At 43.2% G+C, this 27321-nt stretch overlaps 1 long non-coding RNA gene across 1 annotated transcript; it reads right to left on the reverse strand.

The window, feature by feature from the left end:
* Positions 1–8509: 8509 nt before the first annotated feature.
* Positions 8510–16153, reverse strand: LOC112060051 (uncharacterized). Its single transcript, XR_010599343.1, has 3 exons — positions 16053–16153; positions 12715–12842; positions 8510–8876 (listed from the first exon to the last, which is right to left on the reverse strand). It is a non-coding gene; the product is annotated as an uncharacterized LOC112060051 (long non-coding RNA).
* Between the last annotated feature and the right edge of the window lie 11168 nt (positions 16154–27321).

The raw sequence follows: 27321 nt of genomic DNA on the forward strand, positions 1-27321 counted from the left end.
AGCCATGCAGGCCGATAATCGAAAAAGAGCACCAGCATGGACCATACGGGAGGTACTGGATCTGATTGCTATATGGGGAGAGGATTCAGTGCTAGCAGAACTGCGTTTGAAAAGACGAAATGCCAAAACTTTTGAAAAAATCTCCAAGGGCATGACGGAGAGAGGCCACAATAGGGACTCAGATCAGTGCCGCGTGAAAGTCAAGGAGCTCAGACAAGCCTATCAAAAAACAAAGGAGGCAAATGGTCGCTCCGGGTCAGAGACGCAGACATGCCGCTTCTACGCCGAGCTGCATGCAATTCTAGGGGGGGCCGCTACCACTACCCCGCCTGTGACCGTGGATTCCGAGTCGGGGATAGTCTCATCAGCTACACCTGAGGATTCTGTGGATGGGGAAGAGGAGGAGGAGGAGGAGGAGAAGGACGAGCTTGCAGAGAGCACCCAGCACTCTGTTCTCCCCAACAGCCAGGATCTTTTTCTCAGCCTGACTGAAGTACCCTCCCAACCCTTCCAAGCCAGTATCCAAGACCATGACCCCATGGAAGGGACCTCAGGTGAGTTTACCTTTTAAAATATAAAACTTGTTTTAAAAGCAAGCATTTTTTAATGATTACTTTGCCCTGAGGACTTGGGATGCATTCGCGGCCAGTACAGCTACTGGAAAAGTCTGTTAACATGTTTGGGGATGGAGCGGAAATCCTCCAGGGACATCTCCATGAAGCTCTCCTGGAGGTACTCCAAAAGTCTTGTCACAAGGTTTCTGGGCAGTGCAGCCTTATTCCGTCCTCCATGGTAGGACACTTGACCACGCCATGCTTGCAGCAAGTAATCTGGTATCATTGCCTGACAAAGCCTGGCAGAGTATGGTCCCGGTGTTTGCTGACATTCAAGCAACATCCGTTCTTTATCTTGCTGTGTAATCCTCAGGAGAGTGATATCGCTCATGGTTACCTGGCTGAAATACGGGAACTTAATTAAGGGGACAGAGGTGGTCGTTCCTACTGGGCTGTTTGCCTGTGGCTGAAAATAAATCCTTCCCTGCAGTTAGCCAAGCACAGCGGGGGGAATTGGCCCTGAGCTTTTCGCGTTTGGCTAGCAGGGATCTTCCCTGTTACCAGCCACGCGGTGAGGGGAGGGGTAGAGCGGTCATCCCAGAGAATTCATGGCGGGAGGGGGAAGCGGGGGGGAGGGTTAGTTTGGTTTCTGCAGGGATCTTCCCTGATACCTGCCATGCGGTGGGGGGAGGGATAAAGCGATCATCCCAGAGAATTGGATGGGGGGGGGGTTAGTTTGTTTTCTGCTGCTGAAGGTTAACAGGAAAACCGCAGCAGTCAATGGGCTTTGCTTGGTATGTGGGAAAGGAGGGCGCAGAAGCCGAAAGACAATGGCTTACCATGGCTGCATGCAAGCTGAATTCTGTTGCCCAGACCTGCGTCTGTGATCTCTAACACCAAAGCCACAGGCACTCAATATTAAGATGGAAAATGCGACCTTGTACTGAAATCACATGTGCTATGTAATGTGAATAGTGTTTTTCACCATGAAAGAGTATAAGCATTGTTTTGTAAAATGTATCATTTTAAAAACTTCTCTCCTTTTTTTCAACCCTCCCTCCAGCAGCTGCAAATTTTTTAAGCCTCCCTCCTCCGTCCCGAAGGCTATGTCAGATAAGGCGTCGGAAAAAGAGGACGCGAGATGAGATGTTCGCGGAAATAATGGAATGCACCCGCAATGAAAGATCTCATTTGAATGAGTGAAAGGACACTGTATCTAAATTTAGGAAAGATGCCAGTGAACGTGAGGACATGAGGGACACTCGAGATGAGAGGTGGCAGGCTGCAACGCTGGGGCTGCTGCGTGAGCAAATGGACATGCTCTGGCATCTGGTGGAGCTTCAGGAACGGCAGCAGGATGACAGAGTGCCACTGCAGCCGCTGTATAACCTCCCTCCCCCCTCACCATGTTCCATATCCTCCTCACCCAGATGTGTAAGAACGCCGGGGGGGAGGCTCTGTGCACCCTCCCACTCCACCGCAGTGGACAGCCCAACCAAAAGGCTGTCATTATATTGAATTTGTTCAGTGGCCTTTTACTTCCCTCCTATCCTCCTCCCAAACCTCACCCAGATTATCTTGTTGGTTCTCTCCCTATGTTTATAATCAGTTAATAAAGAATACATGATTTTTAAACGATAGTGACTTTATTTCCTTTGAAAGAAAGCTGGGGGAACGGAGAGGGTGGGTTCCTTACAGAGAATGAATGAGTCAATAAAGGGGGCGGGTTTTCATGAAGGAGAAACAAACAGAAATTTCACACTGTCGCCTGGCCAGTCATGAAACTGGTTTTCAAAGCCTCTTTGATGCACAGTGCTTCCTGGTGTGCTCTTCTAATCGCCCTGGTGTCTGGCTGCACGTAATCAGCAGCCAGGCGATTTGCCTCAGCCTCCCACCCTGCCATAAAGGTCTCCCCCTTACTTTCACAGAGATTGTGGAGCACACAGCAAGCAGAAATAACAATGGGGAGATTTCTTTGGCTGAGGTCAGAGCGAGTCAGTAGCAATCGCCAGCGACCTTTTAAACGGCCAAATGCACATTCTACCACCATTCTGCACTTGCTCAGCCTGTAGTTAAACAGCTCCTGACTCCTGTCCAGGCTGCCTGTGTATGGCTTCATGAGCCATGGCATTAAGGGGTAGGCTGGGTCCCCAAGAATAACTATTGGCATTTCAACATCCCCAATGGTTATTTTCTGGTCCGGGAAGTAAGTCCCTTGCTGCAGCCCTTTAAACAGAGTAGTGTTCCTGAAGACGTGAGCATCATGAACCCTTCCTGGCCAGCCCACGTTGATGTTGGTGAAACGTCCCTTGTGATCCACAAGTGCTTGCAGCACCATTGAAAAGTACCCCTTGTGGTTTATGTACTGGGTACCCTGGTGCTCCAGTGCCAAGATAGGGATGTGGGTTCCATCTATCGCCCCACCACAGTTAGGGAATCCCATTGCAGCAAAGCCATCCACTATGACCTGCATGTTTCCCAGAGTCACTACTCTTGATATCAGCAGGTCTTTGATTGCGTTGGCTACTCGGATCACAGCAGCCCCCACAGTAGATTTGCCCACTCCAAATTGATTCCTGACTGACCGGTAGCTGTCTGGCGTTGCAAGCTTCCACAGGGCTATCGCCACGCGCTTCTCAACTGTGAGGGCTGCTCTCATCTTGGTATTCTGGAGTTTCAGGGCAGGGGAAAGCAAGTCACAAAGTTCCAAGAAAGTGCCCTTACGCATGCGAAAGTTTCGCAGCCACTGGGAATCGTCCCACACATGCAACACTATGCGGTCCCACCAGTCTGTGCTTGTTTCCCGGGCCCAGAATCGGCATTCCACGGCTATAACCTGCCCCATTAACAGCATGATCTCCAAAGCACCATGTCCATATCCTCATCAGTCTCACCGCCGCGCTGCCGTAGCCTGCTCCTCGCTGCCTGGTTTTCCAGGTTATTGTTCAGCATAAACTGCATGATAAGGCGCGAGGTATTTACAATGTTCATGACTGCTGTCTTGAGCTGAGCGGGCTCCATGCTTGCTGTGGTATGGCGTCTGCACTGTTCACGCAGGAAAAAGGCGCGAACCGGTTGTCTGATGTTGCTTCCTGGAGAGGGGGAGGATATACCCAGAACCACCCGTGACAATGTTTTTGGCCCCATCAGGCATTGGGATCTCAACCCAGAATTCCAATGGGCGGAGGAGACTGTAGGAACTATGGGATAGCTATGGGATAGCTACCCACAGTGCAACGCTACGGAAATCGACGCTAGCCCCGGTACATGGACGCACACCGCTGAATTAATGTGCTTAGTGTGGTTGCATACATTCGAATTTATACAACCTGTTTTCCAAATTCGAATTCTATAAATTCGGATTAATCCCGTAGTGTAGACATACCCTAACTTGTGTAAGACAGACCCTTGTCAGATGTCATTATTAGTAGGAAAACATGGAATTTACTACTAATAATAATGTCATACACAACTATGAATAGGCCAGAATCCTTGGCATAATTTAGTCCTAAACCGTTAAAACACGTCAAATTAGAGAGGCTGTTTCTGATTTTCATGGAAGAGTTAAACTAAGAAGCAGGAACAGTTGCCTGCTAAGCTGACCACACACTCTTGTTAAAATGGGAAATGGCTTCCTCCTTTATCTTTTTTGCTTCCAGATTATATACTTTATGCCAAGAAATCCATAATAGAGATACAATAGATCCAGGTCTTACTTGATATGGCAATATCAGGTACAAATGTTTTAATGGGAAAAGAGAGATATAAAGGCTGTCAATAAAATGTGTAAGAAACTATACAGATATTTGAAAGCTCAAATGAGGAATCTGTAACCAGGGTGTGCAGTTTGAGGTGGTTTTATTACCAAGGAGATCTGACCTCAAAGAGGATTGCAAATACATCCAACAATGTTATCTATTTTAAATACAATTGTGATAATGTAATATATATTTATGTCCAACTGATAATCCATAAAGGGGAAAAGGCCTTTGTTTTATATTGTAGAAGGTGATACATTCAGTTCATATGTTGAGAAGTGAAAATCTCTAAAAATGAATCCAAATGAAATGTGATAAAGTCTAGACAACCAAAAGGCCTGATCAGCTGCTTGTTGACAATTCAAGAGAAATAGCTTAATTTATGAAGTGAACCTACTGTAAGGAGGGTGGGAATGAACTCTCCCCTGGCATGTAGTGATGAACTCGGGGAAAAGATCTCAGGAGAAGACTGTAAATGCATAGACACACCTATTTATGCAGACAGTCCTGATATTCGGGGCTTTTTCTTATGTAGGCACCTATTACCCCCCACACCATCCCAATTTTTCACACTTGCTATCTGGTCACCCTGTTCAGCAGTGAAGACAAGACATCGCTTACCTGATTTCCAGCTGACACACCTACAGCCTCAAAACTCACCTGACTCCTCCCTGCCCACGTGGATGAGACGAGCCCCTGACTCCCACCGCCCCAACTCTCAAGCCCTCCCTGCCTCATCAGACAGGAGTCGAGCACTTCCCACTGTCCAACCCGTCCAACCCCCAACATCCATTTCCTCCTAATGCCAATTTCCTCTGTTCAGTGTGGAGGTTGAGAAGTTCTGTACATCTGGGGAAGGGAGAGATTACTGTCTCCTCATTATGGGAAGGGTGGGGGAGGCGGAATCTATCTACATTTCTAATGTGCCTTTTTGTTACCTTCTGACTGTGAGTGCTGTGTGCTAACCATTAGACTAGGGTGGCGGAAGAGCTGTTTCTCCATATGGAATGTCAGTCTGGGAGTGGGAACCAGCACAATCATGGAACGAGGTAGCCTCTACTTAGTTAAATCTATGATTAGACATTCTGTTTACAGCCCTATTTCTGAATTTTGTCGTGTGATCCAGTGGAAGAGGTTAATTTCTGACCACCATTGGTCTGACATTATTAAGGATGCAAGAGCAAATATTGCATGCACAGAAAAGACAGAAGTGTGGTAAGAGACCACCCTGGCTTAACCAGGAGATCTCCACTTACTTGAAATTCAAAAAGACTGACACCAAAAGTAGAAACTAGATCAAATTACAAATGACGAATATATAGAATTACATCCTCTAATGTTTCTCATGAAAGGAGCTAGCTAAAATTTTGGGTTTGGTCCCCAATTGTGGTGTCAAAAAATGACCCTGTCAGCAAACATTACCGGTGTGTGGGGGAATTCAAATTCTTGTGTCTATACACAGACATTGTAGAAAAACTTTTTGTGGGGGACTTTTCCATAGCCCTGTTTATCTGCATCTCCATCTGAGGAAGTAACAATAGGTTTCTCACCATCACGTATGATAAAGCTCGTTATGTCCCTGTCAGTAAACACCACATTGACACCCACACCACTGAACTACAGTCAGACCAGCACAGACACGTCTCATTTTGTTCTGAGAAGGTGGCCATCAAGCTGCACCTGCGCTCCCGGAGACAGACGGGCTTTTAAAAAGCAAAATACGACGGTGACCCTAAACTATTAAGGAGATGACTCCCCCGCCAGCTACAGAAACTATTACAATGTGAGGTTGGATGTGTCCTTCCTGGATATCACAGAGCCCCTGTGATGTACTTTCCACATGCTAAAAGAGAGAGATTTTAATCACCATGGCTTTAGTTCATTGTGGGCTGAAGAGTGCACTAAAACCAACAACACTTGTTCCAGATAGCTCCTACAGAGACCAGCATCAAGAAAAGCATCTACAGACATTATGAATGCTGCTCTCCTTGATTTTCTTATAGCAGGGAATGGCGTAGATGATATGTATTTAAACAACATGCTACTGTACCTTTGTTGCGATATGGTTCCATCTTCTTTTAAAAATCTTAGAAGGGGGGCTGAGGGCCCACTGGTGAATTTTTCTGTGGCCTCTATCTGCAGTCAGTAGAACGTTACTTTGGGAGACCACCATGTAATCCAAAGCAATGACTGTTACCCTTACAGGGTCTTTATCGAATCAGTGCTAAATTACAGAGTCAACACACTTACTATATAGTTCTCTGCAGGCCTGTGATACAAAGAAATTCCTGGACAAGATGAAGTAATGGAGCTGGACGGTGAGAATTAAGTGTTTGCAAGACAGGTAAACCTGATGACCCAGAACAGGAAGATACAGCTGCTGGGTCATCTACATAGCAACCTATTTTTCAAGAAAAACTTCTGTTGAACAGTATTGTGAAAATGAAGGGGCGGAGGTAGCTCCCATTTATGGACATCCAGCCATCCAGTTAGCTGTAAAATCCCTCTTGGTAGCTGTTCTCTGCTTCCTTTACCTGTAAAAGGTTAAAAAAGTCCCCCAGCTAAGGAAAAGGGCACCTGACCAAAAGACACAATGGGAAGACTAGAACTTTTTAAAATTGGGAAGGAAGCTTTCCCTTGGTGTCTGCGGTTGCTCTCCGGAGCGGGGGGTGATGCAGAGCAAAGTCAGAGCTATGACTACGCTTTAAGCCAGGTCTGAGAAATCATCAGATTGTACCTAGAATTACTGATTTGAACCCCCGCAAATATGTAAGTAATTTAGGAATGTTTAGAAAGACGTGATTAGGTTTATTTCTCTTAATTTTTTAAGGCTTGTGGACTCCTCTGTGCTAACCTCAGATGCTTTCGTTTGCTTGTAACCTTTAAGATGAACCCCCAAGAAAGTTATTTTGGGTGCTTAATTTTTGGAATTGCTCTTTTAAAATCTTGCAAAAGCCTAAATTCCAAATGTATTTTCTTTCTTTTTTGTTTTTAATAAAATTTACCTTTTTTTAAGAACACGATTGGATTTTTGGTGTCTGAAGAGGTTTGTGCATGTTGTTTGATTAGCTAGTAGCAACAGCTAATTTCCTTTGTTTTCTTTCTCAGCTCTTCCCCAGAAAAGAGAGGGGGGATAAAGGGCTTGATAGTACCCTACAGGGAGGAATTCCCAAGTATTCCCACCTGGGTCCAAGGGATGGTTGCATTTGGGTGGTGGCAGCATTTACCAAGCCAAGGTGAGAGAAAAGCTGCAACCTTGTAGATAAATACAAGCCTAGAGTGGCCAGTATTAATTTTTAGAATCCTTGTAGGCCCCCACCTTCTGAACACGAAGTGCCAGAGAGGGAAACAGCCTTGATAAGTATGGATGTGAAAATAAAACTGATAAACAGTAATGACGCCCTCTGCTTAATGGGTGATGCAATCAAAGGTTCTAACCTGTGGATTATATCAGTAACCCATTTTTAAAAAAAAGTACGGGTGGCCCCGGCACTGTCTGTATCAGGTGGACAACAAAACTAACTGGGTGCACATTGACTCACCTTGTACCTAGAGAATTACCACAGAGTTATTTCTCTCATACGGACGCTGCCTGGACAGGATGTTCTTTCCCAGAAGCAGCATGACATTTTTAAATAAAAATGCTGCTGACATTATGTTCCACCCTTGACAATTACAAAAGCCCCATACTCCTACCTGTAGCTATCACTGTGTGTTTTCCTTCCATCACCGTAACAATGGTTTACCTTTTGACCAGTTTTTAAAACTGTATTCTAATGACTTTGTGTAGTGTTTCCCAAATTTGGGATGCTGCTTGTGTAGGGGAAGCCCCAGGTGGCCCGGGCCGGTTTTTTTACCAGCCGCGTCCACAGGTTCGGCAGATCACAGCTCCCACTGCCTGCGGGTTGCTGCTCCAGGCCAATGGGAGCTGCTGGAAGCGGCGCGGGCCAAGGGACGTATTCCTCTAGGAATTTCCAAGTTATTATCATGGTGCTTTTCTCTGATATACAGAGGGCTCCCCAGAATAAGTTAGTCTTTTGTTCCTTGAAAGGACATGGATACAGGCCTCCGATCACTGAATCCCACTCCTCTGACAACAACACAAACCAAACGGCTTTGTCAAAGGACCCAGGAAAAGGTCATGATTTATCGATGTGAGCTCACTGAAATGTATAAATATGTATGTTCCCTGGTCTAGGAACACCCCTGAGTGGATTTTACATGTGGCAGTGACCATTTCTTTTATTTATACGTAGTTAAGATAACAGAAGGAAGGGATTTTTATGGAAAAGAAATAGCAAAACAGCACCTGTGTGGAATCAAAATACTCACAGGCATTTTTTGCAAACCACCACAACCAGCAGCTACTTTTACTAAAAGGAGAAGAACAAGCTATTGGGGGTGTGTGGGGACACAAGGGCTCCCTTGTGGATTTTTTCCGGCTTGCGAGATTCTTTCCAGCCCAGATGAAAAGCATCCAAGGATTTTAGAAGCAAGACGTCGTCTGCCAGATTCCGAGAGATCCTGCATTGACAATCTCTGCTGCCATCACTCACTCTCTTTACTGAAAAAAAGGGAAGAAACTCTCACATTCTATGTTTATAGCCATTAAAAAAAGGACAATGTAACATTACATTTCAAATTCAAGGTAGAGCAGGAACTTCCCCATCATTTAATAGTGTGTGCAGATGTAACTCCAACAGACCTTGCTTGACATCAGTCGGGATTGAACCTGGAGCCTCGGGAGTTTAATGCATGAGCTTCTACAGTATGAGCTAAAAACCAACTTCCTCTTATTTAAGGTTGTAGAACAGATTCAGTCTATCTATTATATTTAAACATGTGTACTGGGTGACTTCTGAAGTAAATATGCTGGACTTCTGAACATGGCTCTCCCCTCCCTCTGTCCCTAACTCTCTAGTAAAGGAGTCACATTCTCATTTCCTTACAAACCTCCTTCCTATTAACATTCTACACAGTTTAAGTGACAACCAAAAAAAATAAATGAATAAAGTCGCTGGGTGATTAAAAAAAGAACCCGTTCAAAATACCGATAAGTATAAAAACGGCTAGAAATATGATGTACAATATCATAAAAATGTTCATCAAACTTTTAAAAAAAGTTGAAATTTGAAATTCCATTGAGGGAATTAATCAAAATTGTGAATTTTAAAAATATTGACTATTTCTATGATATGTAGAAAAAAAAAACCAAAAATATGTAAGATGTAGAATAATGTGACTCACGTTCATGTTTAGTTTTCCTTTCAAACACACTTTTGTTCATAGCTAAAACTAAAACAATAAATATTTACTTAGAGGATGAATAAGATATTCTTAAAGAATGCCTGGACTATTCTGTCTTCCAGCTCACATAAGCCTAATAGCTTGACCCTATTCAGATGGTACTTCCCTATCTGCTGATAATCTCTGTACATATTCAGGTTTCAGAGTAGCAGCCGTGTTAGTCTGTATCCGCAAAAAGAACAGGAGTACTTGTGGCACCTTAGAGACTAACACATTTATTTCAGCATAAGCTTTCGTGGGCTACAGCTCACTTCTTCAGATGCATAGAATGGAACACACAGACAGAAGATATTTATACATACAGAGAACATGAAAAGGTGGATTCGATTATCACTTCAAAGAGTTTTTTTCTCCCTACTGCTGATAGCTCATCTTAACTGATTGGCCTCTTACAGTTGGTATGGGTACTTCCACCTTTTCATGTTCTCTGTATGTATAAATATCTTCTGTCTCTGTGTTCCATTCTATGCATCCGAAGAAGTGAGCTGTACCCCACGTAAGCTTATGCTGAAATAAATGTGTTAGTCTCTAAGGTGCCACAAGTACTCCTGTTCTTTTTGTACATATTCAGTGAAGCAGCCATGTGTGTAGCAGTGCAGTTGTTAGCACAGAGCTCCTATCTTCACCTCTCCTGCCTCAAAACTGCCTCTATGGTAATTTACGCTTGGTCTACACTAGGAAATTTGGTTGGTGTAACTATGTAGCTCAGGAGTATGGAAAATACACACCCCTGAGTGACACAATGAAACCGACCTAACCCCTGGTGAAGACAGCGCTAGGTTGATACGTGCATTCTCCCATTGACGCACATACCACCTCTCGGGGAGCTGCAGCGCCTACACAGATGGGAGAACCCCTCCCGTCGGTGCAGGTAACGTCTTCACTGAAGCGCTTTGGCTCAACTGCAGCGGTGTTGCTGTGCCACTGTAGCCGTTTATGTGGAGAGAAGAAGCCCAAACTGTCTGGGAAAACTTCTCACCCCCCGCCAACTTCCTCTATCAGTCATGTCCCTGCTGTGACATTAATTTGAGCATGCTGGGCACCTTGTACAAGACTAAGGGGAGATCCAGCAGTTAACAATCAGAACACACATAGAATTGGCTACAGACAAGCAATGAGACCAAGTTAACTTTAGGAAACATGTTTAAACCAGTAAAAAGAAATTCTGAGCAATGCTAGCACTGAAGTCACTAAGGTTTGTAATTGCTCTGGAATTCTAAAAGGAGAAATGCAAAGGCACCGCGTATGTACTGAGCTACCATAAAGACTGAAAGTAGCATCAGTCCTTAAAGGCACTAGTGCTTCTTGAATTGTATTGCAGAGTGAGCATATCTGATAATATACATGCGTGACCCACTGGTCAGTGTGTGTTATGAATTACTCTCGGTGGATGGCTGTGAGTCGATTACGGGCTCCATCTAGAGACTGGAGCTTTTGTACAACCTGAAGGCACTTGAGCATTTAGCTCTGGAGAGTTCTGGTTCAAACCACAGAGTACTCGTCCCAGAAGGCATGACAGCCTTCACACGTGTGCTCAAAAGTGCCTCTTTCCCACGTATCCCACAGGAGCAATTTTATCCTCAACACGGCTCATCATGTTTGCAGCATCTGGACCCAGATGTTCTTTAACACAGGTCCAAGAATGCTGCAAAGCACCTGGTTGTCTGAAATCCTCAAATGTTCATCACTGTTTTCATTTCCAGTTTTTCTCACTGTGTCATTCTGGATGGACTGTGCAGTGAGGTCCAGGTCACAACTTGAGTTTAATTATTGTTCCATTTTTGAGTGGAATGATTTAAAAATACCTTTTTTTTCTATGGGAAAATCATCATTATAACCATACTGTGTGGGTGCAGCTTACCTTCTCATCCTCAGACTTGGCCAGTGTCTCCGTTTCTCCTGTTGGGTTGGTGGTTTAGGGCGCCTCCCTCCTCTTCCCCCTCCCTCACCTCCACCGCCCACACTGAACCAAAATCTCCCCGACCTGGGGCAAAATAACATTAAAAATAAAAACACAAAACCCCCTGGGCTAGAGATGCTTCCTTGGGGGCTGAGTGACCATTTCTTCCCCTCAGCTGCTTCCACGTAGCGCTCCTAAATTCTCCTTTGCTCAGCTCGTCTCTAAGCTTATCTCAGTTTTCTTTTACAGGCTTCATTTTTAAGCCATTTCTTTTTGTCAACTCAGCCTCCCTGCTCTCTTTCTTGCCAGAGAGACTTACAACAGGTCCTACCAACTTCTCTCAGTCTGAGGACAGGAGGCCTTTCAAATTCAGAAATGATATCCACAAAGGAGACCTTCCCAGAAACGGACAAGTATGTAAGAAGAAGGCATCATAATGGAATGTGATTGGCAGCTTTCATTATGCTGAATGCTACCAAGAAAATTCCATGCTTCAATGTGTCCTCGGGTAGTTATTGAAATTAGGATCCTTCTGTCAGTGACTGGAAGATTGACATAACATTTTTGAAAGGCTTAAAAGTATAAGTGTCAATCAGAAGCCGTGTTGCTAGTTATTCTAATTTTTCTGTGACAGATCGATCATTTTATACTGGGATACGACACACACACCCTTAACATAGCTCAATACTTGTACATGTTTCTTTTTGGTAAATTAAGCATTACTGTTGTAAAGAGCAGCCATTTTGATCTCATAAGTGCTGCACAATGGTACAAAGGAGACGCATCCCCCATACTCTCTCCTGGGAAATATATTTTAGTCCTTCCCCGTTGTTTTCCATATTCCTAAATGAAACAATGATGTAAACGGATGCCAGACTGGCCAGAGACATTGTCTGTATGATGCCATGTTGGCAAGCCAGAGGGGCTTCAAAATGGGTGGTGGAGAGTAACTGCAATACATGAGCAATACATGGCTCACACGTTGCACTGAGCACTGTGGAGACTCTGGGCTCCTCTGGGTTGTGGACAGACCATAGGCAGCCTGAGTAAAGCAGCTATATGATTCCTTTGTCCCATGTCAGGGTTGTGCCATGTGCTCTGAGCCTCCAAGGTCATTAAACAGCAGCTATAGAAATTAGAAACACAAATATTCTGTTTACACAGTAATGTCTCCCTTGTGGCATCCTGAACTTACCCATCTCCTACAGCAACTCTGCCCAAAATCACAACTTCCGATTCGTATGAAATGGGGGTAACATGTAAAGAGGCAGATGCCCCCAGCATGAAAACAACCAACGGAGTTATTGATGAATCGGGTGAATCCTGCACAAAGAAAAAGTGTCTTCATTTTCATTCACATATAAGTGTAAACAAAGGCTGTGATTGCAGCATGACGGGCATTTCTCATTAGCTGAATTTCCAATTCACTGAGACAAGGCCAAGTCAACCCAATTATCTTCCTGTGCCTGTGCTCAGTCAAAGGCTGCTCCTAAGAAATGAGCAGAGGGAGTTAATTCAGGAGATCTGCTGGCTTCCTGGCTGCAGGCTTCCGACCTGTAGCACTGAGCATGGGAGTCCTTCCCAGCCCCACCCCTGTACAGGACGGAAAGCAGGCAGCTGTCTGCACCACCAACTTCTAAGAATGGGGCAGAGGTTTTGCTGCCGTGGTTTTGATTCTTTCTGATTCCAAACACTGATGTACTAGGCAGTATCTAAATGCTGATTGGCTGAGCAGGGTTGAACCAGCTCAGCACTGGGTTGGGTGGCTGGTACTTGTGGAAAGCGAAGGGTTTAAACAAGTCCCTCCAGTCAGAACGCCTGATTGTCAGTGACACTCGGCACAGACATTCTTGTGAAGACTCAGCACTTCGCAATACTGACTCAATGACCAATTGCCAGTCTTAGACATACCAGACAGGCTTGTCCTTCTGATCATGTGGCCAAAATGTTCTTTAGGATATTAATATTAGACGATTTTAAACTAGATTTTAGCTGTGCTTTCCTTAAAGTATCCACTGTGACATTCCCCAGGGTAGAGTCTGGACCAGTGAACAGCCATATTCCCTCGGGTCTCCAACCTGCAGTGCCTCCTACACTGCTCCGCTTTGAAAGCAACCACTTCTGGTCCTGCTCATGCACAGCCCCTAGCATGGAAAGTCTCTCCCAGCTGAATTAGAGGAAAACTTGGAGCAAGACTCTCCTTAATTATCCTGCAGAGCAACACCAGCCAATTCCCAGTGCCAGCCTCGTCCCCCAGAAATGTGCATCTTGTACTGATCAGTTCCCTCCTGGGCAATACAAGCTCATAGAAAGTCTGTTATTTCATCAAAGGAAAAGGATATGCACAGAGCCTGTTATCTCAAGTGAAGGTTCCCAAACTCTTCAATCCAAACACTTGAATCCCCTAGAACAAAGGGTATTTTCATTGTGTTAGGCCAGAGGAAGAGGACACAAGCTAAAAATGTCCAGTCTTTTTAATCTCCCCTCATATGGAAGCTGTTCCATACCCCTAAACGTTTTAGTTGCCATTGTCTGTAACTTTTCCAATACTAATATATCTTTTTTGAGTTGGGGTAACCACATCTGCACACAACATTCAGCATCTGCACACAACATTTAATTACCATGGATTTATAAAGAGGCCTCATGATATTTTCGGTCTTATTACCTATCCCTTTCCTAATGGTTCCTAACATTCTTTTAGTATTTTGTGTTAGTGCCGCTGTGCGTTGAACAGATGTTTTCAGGGAACTCTCCACATTGATTCCAAAATCTCTTTTTTGAGTGGTAACAGCTAATTTAGACCCAATCTTTTTAGACGTATAGTTGGGATTATGTTTTCCAAAGTGCATTACTTTGCATTTATCAACATTGACTTTCGTCTGCCATTTTGTTGCCCAGTCACCCAGATTTATGAGATTCCTTTGTAACTCTACACACTCTGCTTTGGACTTCACTATCTTTGAGTAATTTTGTATCATCTACTGTTTACCCCCTTTTCCTGATCACTTATGAATATTTTGAACAGTACTGGTCCCAGTACTGACAGATGGGGGACACCACTATTTACCTCTCTCCATTCTGAAAACTGACCATTTATTCCTACCCTTTGTTTCCTATCTTTTAGCCAGTTTCCAATCCATGAGAGCACAATCCCTCTTATCCCAGGAATGCTTATTTTGCTTCAGAGCTTTTGGTGAGGGACTTGTCAAAGGCTTTCTGAAAGTCTAATTACACTATATCCACTGGATCACCCTTGTCCACGTTTGTTTACCCCCTCAAAGAATTCTAGTAGATTGGTGAGTCATGATTTCCCTTTCCAAAAACCATGTTGGCTCTTCCCCAGCTCATTGTATTCATCTGTGTGCCTGATAATTCTGTTTTTTACTATCATTTCAACCAGTTTGCCTGGTACTGAAGGACCTTTGTGATCATATATTCTGAAGGGACTACCCCAAAATATTTCTTAGAGGCTATCTTCTAGGAAAACCCTCCCCCAATATTTCTTGATTTAAAAACTTTCCAGGATGGAGAATACATTGGTAAATTGTTGCAATTGTTAATTACTTTCACTGTTAACAATTTACATCTCGTTTCCGGACTGAATTTGTTTAGCTTCAACTTCCAAGCACTAGATCACAAAATACCTTTATTTTCTTGATTGAAGAGCCCATTATTAAATAGTTTTCATCATACATGTACTTAGAAATTGTGATCAAGTCACCCCTTAACATTCTCTTTGTTAAGATAAAGGGATTGAATTTTCTGAGTCTATCGCTATAAGGCATGTTTTCTAATCCTTTCATCATTCCTGTGGCTTTTCCCTGAACCCTCTGCAACTGATCAACATTCTTCCTGAAGTGTGGACACCAGAACTGGAAACAGTACCCAAGATGTGGTCACATCTGGAGGTGCCAAAAATGATCTCTCTAATCCTACTCAAGATTTCCCTCTTTCTGCACCCAAGTTATGTATTAACCCTTTTAGAAACTTTCAGCTGATTACCAATCCACAACCCCCAAATCTTTTTTCAGTGTCACTGCTTCCCAGGATGGAATCCCTCATCCTATAACTGTGTCCAACCTTCTCTGTTCCTAGATCCATACATTTAGATTTAGCTGTATGATTGTTAACTTGTTCCCAGTTTACCAAGTGATCCAAATCCCTCTCTATGAGTGCCCTGTCCCTTAATTTTTGTCACCAGCTAACTTTATAGGTGATGATTGTATGTTTTTTTTTTTCAGGTCTTTTATAAAAAGTTTAACTAGTGTCGTAGGACTCCACTAGGTAGAACGTTGGTGATAGTATTATAGGTCATAGTTCAGCCATTCTGACTGGATCTTAATAGGAATATTAAAGACACCTTTCTTACCGCAGGACTATTCTCCAGGGAAATGTGAAGTATCTGCTGAAAACCATACAACTTTTTTGAAAAAAAAAGCTGAAAAAATTATGATACACAATTTTTAGAAATCTTAATACAGACTCACCATTGTCCTTCTATATTCTCCCTTCATTTCATTAAGGTCTTACCTGGAGAGCTTTGCAGCACCAGGAAAAAGACAGCAAAGAGCAGGTAGAGAATCTTCATGGCTGAAGTTTGACCGGGAGCTCAGTGTTGCTGGAGAGAAGACACTGCAAGATAGAGAGGAGATGGAGAGTCTCTATTTATGGGCTACCAGTGATTGTGAAATACTGATCTGTTGAAATCTTTTTTGAAGCATGTGACATTTACTAAATTTGTGCTGCAATCTGTTTATAATTATCATCATAATTATAATTTATACAAGTATCAGAGGGGAGCCGTGTTAGTCTGGATCTGTAAAAAGCAACAGAGAGTCCTGTGGCACCTTTAAGACTAACAGATATATTGGAGCATCCGACGAAGTGGGCATTCACCCACGAAAGCTTATGATCCAATACATCTGTTAATCTTAAAGGTGCCACAGGACTCTCTGTTATAATTTATACAGCGTCATAAACATTCTGGAGAATTTCAGGGAAACACAGTAATCAACTTCCTGCCTTGTGGAAGTTACAATATGAGTATTTACAACTAGCAAATATCTACTGCCTGATCGAAAGCTCTCTGAAAAAATGGAAAGCCTCCTATTAAATTGAAATGAAGGTCCTTTCGCAGAGAAGAGTTTCAGAACACGACTATACCTTGGAAGCATTTATAGTAGGGCATGTGCATATTGTTTTGTACAATATTTAATCAATATATTACTTGTATTTAAGGAAATTTACTAATTTCATGCTTTAAAACCTATTCCAAAGAGGTTAAAATCCTTTTTAAGAGAGATTTATGATAAATAAAGTGAATAAAATTATAAATACTGTGTGCCAGGAATCCATGGATTTTTATTGTGTATCTAAATTGAGGAATTTTACATTTAGTGATGGGAGAAAACCATGAGGTTTCCCTTTCTTTTTTCTCTCATAACAAGCATCAGACTTAATGATAATTATCTAAAGTAGAGACATAAAATGTTGATGCATCAAACATGGGGAAGCCAGTGGCATTTGCAGGTGCCAAGCACCTCTCAGGATTTGTCTCATTCTTTCAGGACAGAGAGAACAAGAAGTGATTGGGCTTAAACTGCAGCCAGGGAAATGGAAGAACATTTCTAAGGGTTCTATAGAGCTGTATGACACCTCCAAGTTCCCTGGGGGATTCATTCTAACCAGGGTTCAGAGCCTACAAAATACAACCCCCCGCACAAAGCTTCACAGATCCCTTCGCAGACCCCCTCCTATTCACCTTCTTCCTCTTCCCCCCCATTTCCTCCCAATTGGAAGCACCAAATAGAAAAGTTGAGGGGAGTGAATGAAGAATAGAATCCATGGGGAGGAGGACATCCATAGGGCAACAGGGAGCTGTGACAGGGCAGTGAGCTGTCCCTCCCATCTCCCAGTCAGTGCCCTCTATTTCAACTGTCTCTCTGTTGTTGGAAGGTGCTGGTCTTCTCACCTGCTACGTTCTCCACAGAGAAAGGTCAAGGGGCACTGGATGTTTCTCTGCCGAGGGGGGACACAAGGAGCGGGCACGTCAACCTGACTGCCACCTCACACCTATTATTTCCCTGCTATGTTCTTTCCATTCACACAAAGAAGTTAGATAAAAACAGATAGAGCCACTATTGATAATTGCTTTAATTTTTCCTCTATGATTTATAAATATACTTTGGTTAAGGGTAGGAACTGTATGCTACTATTCGAGTTTTGAAGATGGTATTTGATTCTATTGATCCCAGTGGCTTGGGAAGAACACCAGGGATGCCTTCTAGCACCTCTTGTTATTTATTTATATATTAATGATACAGTGGATGTTATATAGGAAAATTAATTTTCTCCACCACACATTAAAGGTAGACTTATCTCACTGTTACTATATGCTGTTGACATGGTTGTTTTATCGCAAACTCCATGAGGCATCTTCTGGCTGTTATCTCAATTTTCCTCTTATTTTAAATTCCAAGACCTGGTTCTTATTTATAATGAGACCAAGTCACGATTTCTGGGAAGAAGCATCCGCACATTGAGCGGAAGATCGGAGGCCACCCTGTAGATATGCTCTAATAAATTTGTTAGTCTCTAAGGTGCCACAAGTCCTCCTGTTCTTCTTCCTGTAGAACAAGTCTCTGCTTTGACTTATGTGGGGTTAAAGTTTCATGATTCAGGCAGCTGGTCCCCTTATCATAAAGACTTAAAACAAAAGGCCCTTAGCTCTGTTCAAGGGGTGCTGTGTTTTACCTGATCATATGGTGGGAGCAGAGTTGCCCCAGTGCTAAGAATTTTTAATAATAAAATAATATTGCAGATGCTCTATGAGCATGTCTACATCGTAAAAAAGGAAAAACTGGGGCTGTCCCAAGACAGCTGACTCAGGCTCGTGGGGTTCGGGCTGTGGTGGTTTCATTGCTGTGTAGACTTCTGGGTCCGGCTGCAGCCCAAGCTTTGGGACCGTCCCACCTCACAGAGTCCTAGATCCCAGGCTGTAGCCCCAGTATCAGACATCTACGCAGCAGTGAAACAGCCCCACAGCCTGAGGCCAGCCACCGGTGTCTAGTTGCTGTGTAGACATTCCCTCTGAGGTCACATTTGGATTAGGGGATCAAATTTCAGCCTTAGAGGTCAGCTATGCTGCTGTAGCTCTTGTAGTGTAGACATACCCTAAGTGTCTAGCCCTTAATACTCACAGCTCTGCTTCACTTGGTGAAAAACTAACCGTTATCAGGGGTACAGTTGTTCTACCTCATTGATCCTACTTGGCCTCCAAGTGAGCACTGACTCCATTACAGAAGTTTGGAAATTTCCTTCAGTTTCTCTGGCTGCAGCTGTAGCCCAGTCACTTCTCATTCTCTTTATCAGTGATTATTGATATAGTATACCACATGATTTGTTTGTAATTAGAAAGCTGATAAGCTCTATTGATATGTTGTGAAAACAATGGACATTGAAAACCTGTAAAGTGAAGCCCATTGAAATCTCTTAAGTGCTATTTGGCCATTTCGCCTGATGAACCCTTCGACTGGCATTTCTGAAGAGATCTCATGACATAGGTAGCCATGCTTCTTAGTAGCAGATGAAGTGTAGAGAATAACCAGTAAAGGGTACAGAGAGGAGAGCTGTTTTCTTTTTCTGTGCCATTAATGTTACCAGTATTATTAGTGAGTGAAATGACTTTATGTTGCAGTATAATGAGCTATTATCTATATCTAAATCTATATCGATATATCTATTTATATATCTATAGATATAAATATAGATATATATATATAGATAAATTTCTCTTTAAAATTCACCAGTCCCTACCAGACCCCACGAGACATATACCCCATCAATGATGATTCCTTGTTTACAATTACACTTTGAGACCTATCAATTAGCCAGCGTTTAATCCATTTAATGTATGCCATGTTCGTTTTATATATATATTTTTAATCCAAATGTCATGTGGTACCAAGTTAAATGTCTTACAGAACACTAATTCTATTGTATCAACAATATTATCTTCATGACCCTTACTGGTAGTCTCATAAAAAATATATTAAGTTAGTTCGACAGGATTCTTTTCCATAAACCCATGTTGGTTGGCATTAATTCTGTTACCTGCCTTCAATTCTGTATTAATCCTGTCTATATCAACTATTCCATTATCTTTCTTGCGATTGTTGTCAGACTGATAAGCCTATAATAACCCAGGGCTTCCTGTTCACCCGTTTTAAGTACTGGCACAACAATAGCTGTCTACCAGTCTTCTGCAACTTCCCCAGTGTTCAAGACTTATTGAAAATCAACATTAATGGTCCAGCCAGCTTCTCTGCCAACTGCTTTAAAATACACAACTTTCTCCAAAATGCTCTACGTACTGAGTACTCTCAGATTACCTGGGTAATGAAACTTCCTCAAACTGCAGACACCTGCAGACACCTCTAGATAGATTTTAATTTTCTATATAGTTTCTAAAATGTACATTATGCTGCCACATCAAGTCCTAGCTTGATCTTGTCTATCTGCTATGAACTTCTAGGTATAAAGCAAATAATACAGAAGAAACTAATAAAAGGTGAAGTTACTTCACAAGTGAGTGAGATTTTTTGGTTAGCTCAGCTAGCAACTGTTGCTGTTACTCAATCTAACTCCTCTGTGAGCCACAGATGCAGCAACCGCTATTAGACATTTTTAATGACTTAGCCCTAAGTTCTGCAAAGGATTCTTGATCATCCCTGGACATAGATGACACTATTAAAAATACTAATAACTTGGGACCAAACTCTATGTGTGTGTGTGTGTGTGTGTGTGTGTGTGTGTATTACGTGCGCACCTTGTTCATACAGTATTGATTAATATTCTTAGTTTATTTTTTTTAATTTTCCTATTTTTATGCATCCATCCCATTAAAGAGATGTCTCCAATCCTTGAAAAATCACAGAATAACCTTCATAATATTGAGGATTGCATGAGTCATGAATATATGTATGTGGGTGGGGGCATCATGTGGTGTATAAGAATTGAATATTATCCTTTTAACCGATTGGGATCCCTCCAGTCGGCTTCCGTGTTTCCTACTCATGTAGCCATCAAAATTGTTGGAGCAGAAGTCTCCATGGGAAGTCAGGCCTAGTATTTTTGAACCCAGTAATAAACACAGTTCTGTGGAATGCAGCGGGGCCTGTGTGGTTTTTCTGTAGCCTTTGTGTGTCATAGAGAGCAAGAGCACAGGAGGTCCATTTAAAATGACTTGACAGTCTTTGCCATGACAAAGCCGGGATCTGAACATGACCATAGTTGATGGAGATCCCAGCTAGTCAGTAGAGCTGGCTCCAGCAGAACTCAGTCTTCATAAAGGCTCCTGTCTCTCCTCTTGAAAATCCATCAGTCTCTCTGAAGATTAGGAGGGCAGCGCAACCACTTGGGAGCCGCTGAAGAGAGGAGATGGGGGCAACCAAGTAGCCTGCAGAGAGAAGGGAGGGAGAGGCCATTGGGGCCCCTTGAAAACACCCTTGAGGTGTGAGGCAGGGGAGATGTGGGGTTTGGGGATTGGGAGTTAGAGGAACATGAGGTGGGTTGAAGGAGAAGAAGGAGGGGGTGTGATGAAGAGGAAAGGGATATGTGGTGGGATCAGGGGAATGAGAGGCACATGGTGTGGAAATTAGAGGGGCTAGAGTTACATGGGGGGATCCTGGGTAACTGGGACATGTAGGGTAGGACTGGGGTGACTCAGAGGCAGACAAGGGATATGGGGGCACCAAACTGACCTGAGCCCTTGTTTGGGGAATATATTGGAGAGCCGGGGCTTTGAAGTGTGTGGGTGTGTGTGGGTGTGTGGGGGGATCTTTCTGAAGAGGGAAATAGGAGCCAGGCATTAGAATTGGGAGATCAGACAGTGATGGGAGCAGTTTGCATAAGGACTAGGTCTGTGCCATTTCCTGCCCAGACATAGAAGAGAGAGGGGGGATAGGAGGTGCTGAAGGGGATGGGCTTGGTGGGTTTACTGGGAGGGAGGGGACGTCCTCTGAAAACATGGAAACCCCCTTATTTCCCCTGGGCTTGGGAATAGGAGAACCTGTCGTAGAGTGTCTGGCATTGGAAAGGAGATCTGGGTGCTGTAGTGTTCCCAGGTGGGGTTACATAAAGGCTTTTTTTGGAGGGAATAAGTCCCAGGTGTTGAGGGTGTGGAAAAGGGCAGAGCTAGGATGTAGCCACTCTATGGAGAGTGGTGCCCTCAGAGCTGAATAGATACCAGTGTGGAAGAGAAGGGGAAGGGCTGTGTAGGTGAGGTGCTGACAGCGAAGCAATGAGCAGTATAGAGGGGGCATACAGTGCAGGGGGCCCAGCGCAGACACCCCTTGGTGTTTTCCTTTAGTTCTGCATTATAATAAGAAGACTGGAAATCTGGCTGCCATGTGTGGTACATGGAAAACTGTGTTAAAATACAAACTAACACTTCAAGTCTGGAAGGGATATCCTGATCCCTCTTGCAGGCTATGAGGCTCTGAGGGAACTGTGCAAGCTGTGTTGTTGGCAGTCAGTCTTCAGAGAAGAAGCCTAAAGTAAGGTGGAGTGAGTTGAGCCTCTTTGTTTTAGGGAGCAGCCTGCTTTGTCTCTATCTGTTTTGGAGTTCTTTTGTGTTATTGTTCTGAATTCTAAGAAGTAGCGTTACATCACAACCTTCCAGCAAGATAATTTTGTTTTATCTCTTTTCCATTTGTATGCCATGAAAATAGTACCATGGAGCAATGAGATAGGGGTTATAAATAAAGCTGTGAGAGAACCCGCTTATCTTAAAAAGAACAAACGAAATGGATTAGTAACCGTGGTAGAAAATAAATACTGATCTGTCCATGTGAGCATGTAGAAACACAAACAGTTGCTTTGACCACTGTGGCCCAATCACTCATGTGTGGACTTAACATTCAATAGGGATTATTGTTTTTATTTTTTAATATCCTTTCATTTAAAAAATGGATTTCCAAACAGAAGGACAACAGCAGGTTCCCACCTCTTCCACCATGACAAATGTGCACTTGTTAGTGTTGTGTTTTCACAACAATTAGATTTTATTACACGTGGGGGAATCAATCTGTTTCTAGGTGATCAAAGTCTCCTGTTTTGATTTCTCCAGATCACAAGGTACTTTGCGTCCCCAGTAATGGTGTTTCTAAACCAGTTTCATCAGAAAATTTCTGACCATCTCTAATAAGCACGTTTTCCCCAATAGAACTGTAGCCCCACTATAGGGCTACACTGCTTTACTTTATGGTAATTAGAGCAACTTAGTTCTAGAAGTAAAATGTCTCTGTGCTTCTATAATTTGCACATGACACCAAGCTGAGAGGGGTTGCAAGCACTTTGGAGGATGGAATTAGAATATAAAGGGACCTTGCTAAAATGAAGAATTGCTCTTAAAAATATAATCGAATTCAATAAAGTACTTCACTTAGGAAGGCAAAATTAAATGCACAACTGTAAAATGGCAAATAACTGGCTAGGTGGTTGAACTGCTGAAAAGGATCTAGAGGATATAGTGGATTACAAATTAAATATGAGTCAACAATGTGATGCAGTTGTAAAAAAGTTTAATATACCTCTGCGGTGTATTAACACAAGTATCGTATGTAAGACATGGGAGGTAACTGTCCTGCTCTGCCCAGCACTAGTGAGGCCACATCTTGAATGCTGTGTCCAATTCTGGGTGCCACACTTAAAGAAGGATGTGGCCAAATTGGAGAGAGTCCACAGGAGAGCATCAAAAAGGATCAAACGTTTAGAAAACCTGATCTGGAAGGAGAGGTGAAGATACCTGGGCATGTTTAGTCTTTTGGAAAGAAGATTGAGGGGGAGGATAACAGTCTTCAAATATATAAAGGGCTGTTATAAGGAGGATGGTGATCAACTGTTTTCTAGGTCCACTGAAAGTAGTACAAGAAGTAATGGACTTAATTTTCAGCAAGGGGGAGTTAGGTTAGATATTAGGAAAACTCTCTACTTAAATTACACTCTGGAATAGGCTTCCAAGGGAGTTTGTGGAATCCCCGTCATTAGAGATTTTTAAGAACAGGTGAGGCGAACACAGAGTCATATTGTTTGACCAAAGAACACAAGACGGGGAGGCGATCAAGAAGTGTCCTCCAGAAGTAAGTTGCTGACCAGAGCTAAACTAATAAATGTTCGTTATGTGTCCCAAGATGTTTTGCACAAACCACTCTGGCCTAATGTGTCCTATGCAAACTGGGATGGCTCAAGATGTTTTGCCCAAAGATGATGGAATTTCCCAGAGACGAAATTGCAACAATTCCAACGTTCAAATTGAGGTTGGACATTTCAAATCTTCACTAGAATAATGGCTAATTTTCTGATTGAGGGCCCTTTCAGCCCTACATTTCCATGATTCTAAAAGACTTTAAATAAAGGATCTCTCCTGACTTCAAAATTGACCTCTGTGTGCCAGAAACTGAAACATGGGGAAGGACACAGAGTCATATGAAGTTGGCCAAGGAACACAACACAGGGAGAGCAATGGGAAGTCGCCTGCAGAAGTAAGTTGGTGACCGGAGCTAAACCAATAAATGTTGTTATATGTCCCAAGACATTTTACACAAACCACTGTGGCCTAATGTGTGCTATGCAAACTGGGATGGCTCAAGATGTTTTGCACAAAGATGTTGGAATTGTCCAGAGACAAAGTTGCAACAATTCCAACGTTCAAAGGGAAGTTGGACATTTCAAATCTTCACTAGAATCATGGGCCACTTTCTGATCAGCGCCCCTGCAGTTTTACCAAGTAGAAACCAAGCCTTCAGAGTCTGTATAAAACAGGCTGTTTTCATCAAACTGTCAGTCACTGAAGCAAAAATATCTGGCTGAGAGAGACAGCAAGTTGGGCTGTTATCATCTGGCTACTGAGAGCCCCCTCCAAGTCTGTCAACTGCTAAAGTCACATCATGAAGTCAGATAATCCCCCTAATAACTTTTCCTTTGAAGTACTATCTAGGGAGATGCCTGTGAGATCCAGAAAGAGAAAAACACAGCTGTCATAACCCCTTGAGTCAATGAACTACCTGAATGATCTTTCTAACTATCTTCAGAAACCACTCAGGACTCCAGTGAAGCAATGCTGGTGAACGCTCCTTCCTGCCAGTTTTAATGAAGAAGTAGTACTAATACATGTGATTTATTTATCCAAATGAAAACGTGCTAATTTTAAAAGTATCTGAGTTAAAATCAATTTACAGGATAATTCCAGTTATCCAAATTCCTTTATCCAGACATACTAGTTATCCAAATGAACAGTGTGTGTCCCCTGTAGGGCTGTGTTAGTGAATCACCTGCTGACTAACTCACATTATGGCTGTGGGAATTTCGATTTGTGAGGATTTCTGGAATTAGGGATGTGCAGAGCAATAAAAGGGGGCGGAACTGAGGGAGAAGTTAGGGTTGGAGAGAAAAGATGGGACAAGTAAGACAGCGAATAGGTAAGGAAAAAATAATGGGTTAAGATGAAGACTGAAAGAAGAAGTGTTCAGTGAGAAAGGGGAGAGGGAAGACAGGAGAGCAGGGCAGGGAGTTCGGGAAGGAAGGGAGGCAGAGAGGAGGGTAAAGGAGAGTAAAGGAAAGAAGGAGGGAAGAGCACAGGGAATTTGGCCAGCTCTTTTATTAACATCCTCTCGTGCTGACCCACAGAGCATGTGTGTCTCTCACATCCATCTCCCCCAGGAGCCGACTTCATACCGCAGTCTATGGAGACTCCCGCATGTTACTCTGGAGGTCTTTGCTTCTATTTGGTGATCAAGACAGCTGTTGTCACACCTGTTCCATGGGGCTTCAGTCCAGGACACTCTTACAGGTGATATATGTACAACATTGTGCTTCTTTCCAGATATAGAGCAGCAATATTTATTGAACACGTCTGTCCTTTCTGTATCATTATTATAATTTTACCATCTCCATGGAATAATGGGCCTGTACCAGTGTTAGAATATTTTTTATTCCTGAAATACTTGTATAAAACCTCATTGTTCTCCTTGACCCTGCCACCATGGGGAGTCTTCCCTGAACTCTTGAGCTTCACTTACATTTCTGCATTTCACTACTTCTAAATTCGATGCATTGCTATCTACTTCTGATCTTCCCCATTTTTTATTTTTTTTTTCTATTTTTTCCCTACACTTTCTGTGCAGACTGATACTTGGAGACAAACACACTGCACTCTCTTCTGGGGAATCTGCTCCATCAGAAGAACAGTTAGCTGTACTTTATTGGCAATAAAACAAAGAAAATCAAAGCAAGACTACAGCTTCTGCCTAGTTAAGGTTGTGATAAGCTTAAAGATTGTAGGGTCCAGACACGAGAGGACCCCAATCCAAAAGGGGAAGCCTGGGTCCCATGCTTATTCCAGAAGGCAACCCCACTGTTGAACTCTTTCCACATACCCTGAAAGCATGGACATGAATGTGAGACCTGGCTGGAGGGCTGAGTCACTGAAGGGACAGATCATTGCAGGGAAAGGGGAGCACCTGGAAAGAAAACAGCCTGCTGTGCCCCCTGACCATGAGCTGGTGGTGGGGTGAGTGTTTCCCTTTACAATCCTCCACATCTAAAGGGTAGATTTGAATTATGACCCCCCAATCTGAATGACATTTCTGAGGCATGGTCCAATGGCAGAGGTTAATTTCAGGGAGTCTTTCGGGTGGCGTTGGATAAGGCTTTTGGTAGATCACTCAGGGTTCAATCTTCAACTTAGTTCTTCAGATCATCACATCCCTCCTGTCTTTCCCTGCTCTCCTTTCCAGAGAGATTCCCAGCAGGTCCTACAAACTCTTCTTACCCAGCAAGCTTTCTTAGCAGCCTACACTTCCCATGACTGTTGGACTACAAGTCCCAGAATTCAAAGGGTTCATTCATCTGGGTTCACCCTAAAAGGGGGGTTAAGTCATGTCTTTGTTGCTGCCTCTGTCTCTGCCGCCGCTTGCTGCTCTCTGCGACTGTTATCTGAGGAAAGGTTTGCTGCTGCATTCTAAGATTCCACCGCATACCCCAGCTCTTAGCGATTTCACTGGGTAGCCTGGAACCTTCCAACTACTGCAGCCTCTACCTTGTCTCCCAGCACCACACTGTCCCAGGGCTATAGCTAAGGCTCCATCTCTAGATCCGCTTATAAATGATTTCATCTCTAGTGATCACTGAGAAGAAATAATTCAATTGAATCTTTTCAACTCTGTCTTTAAACACTTGGGAGAAAAGGATCCATTAGTATATAACACACTTTATACACAGTCCATACTATTCAACAGAAACAACTGTCCCAGGGGCTCCTGACTTTTTCATAGATTTGGCATCACTCCCCGCTCCTTAGTGAGTAACATTACTGTTACCCATTGAACTAGGGCATGCTAAGAACAGTTCTACTGCCGTTTCTTTATGGAATGAGGATAACAAGATTTCATTACCCCTTTGTTACCTGTCAGTCCTGTGTTCTTGGGGAATCAGGGCACAGTACCCAGCCTGTCTGACACATGAAAGACCTTTCCCCGACAGCCTCTGCTTGAACCGAAGCCAATCAGAAGAAAGACTCACAAAAAGCAATGAAAAGGTGGTGGGAGACACACCTAAATGCCTCCGGACACCAGTGACAGGATTAAGGAAACTCCCCTAGCCTCATTTGCATCGAAGATGGGACAAGGAGGCATCTAAATTAGCATACAGAATGGAGAACAGAGATTCCAAGGCAAGAACCGCATGGAACTCTGGGACCAGAAAAGCAGGAAAGCACTGCATGATGGGGGATCTCTTCTCC

Source organism: Chrysemys picta, chromosome 3 (assembly GCF_011386835.1).
Source record: "Chrysemys picta bellii isolate R12L10 chromosome 3, ASM1138683v2, whole genome shotgun sequence".
NCBI lineage: Eukaryota > Metazoa > Chordata > Testudines > Emydidae > Chrysemys > Chrysemys picta.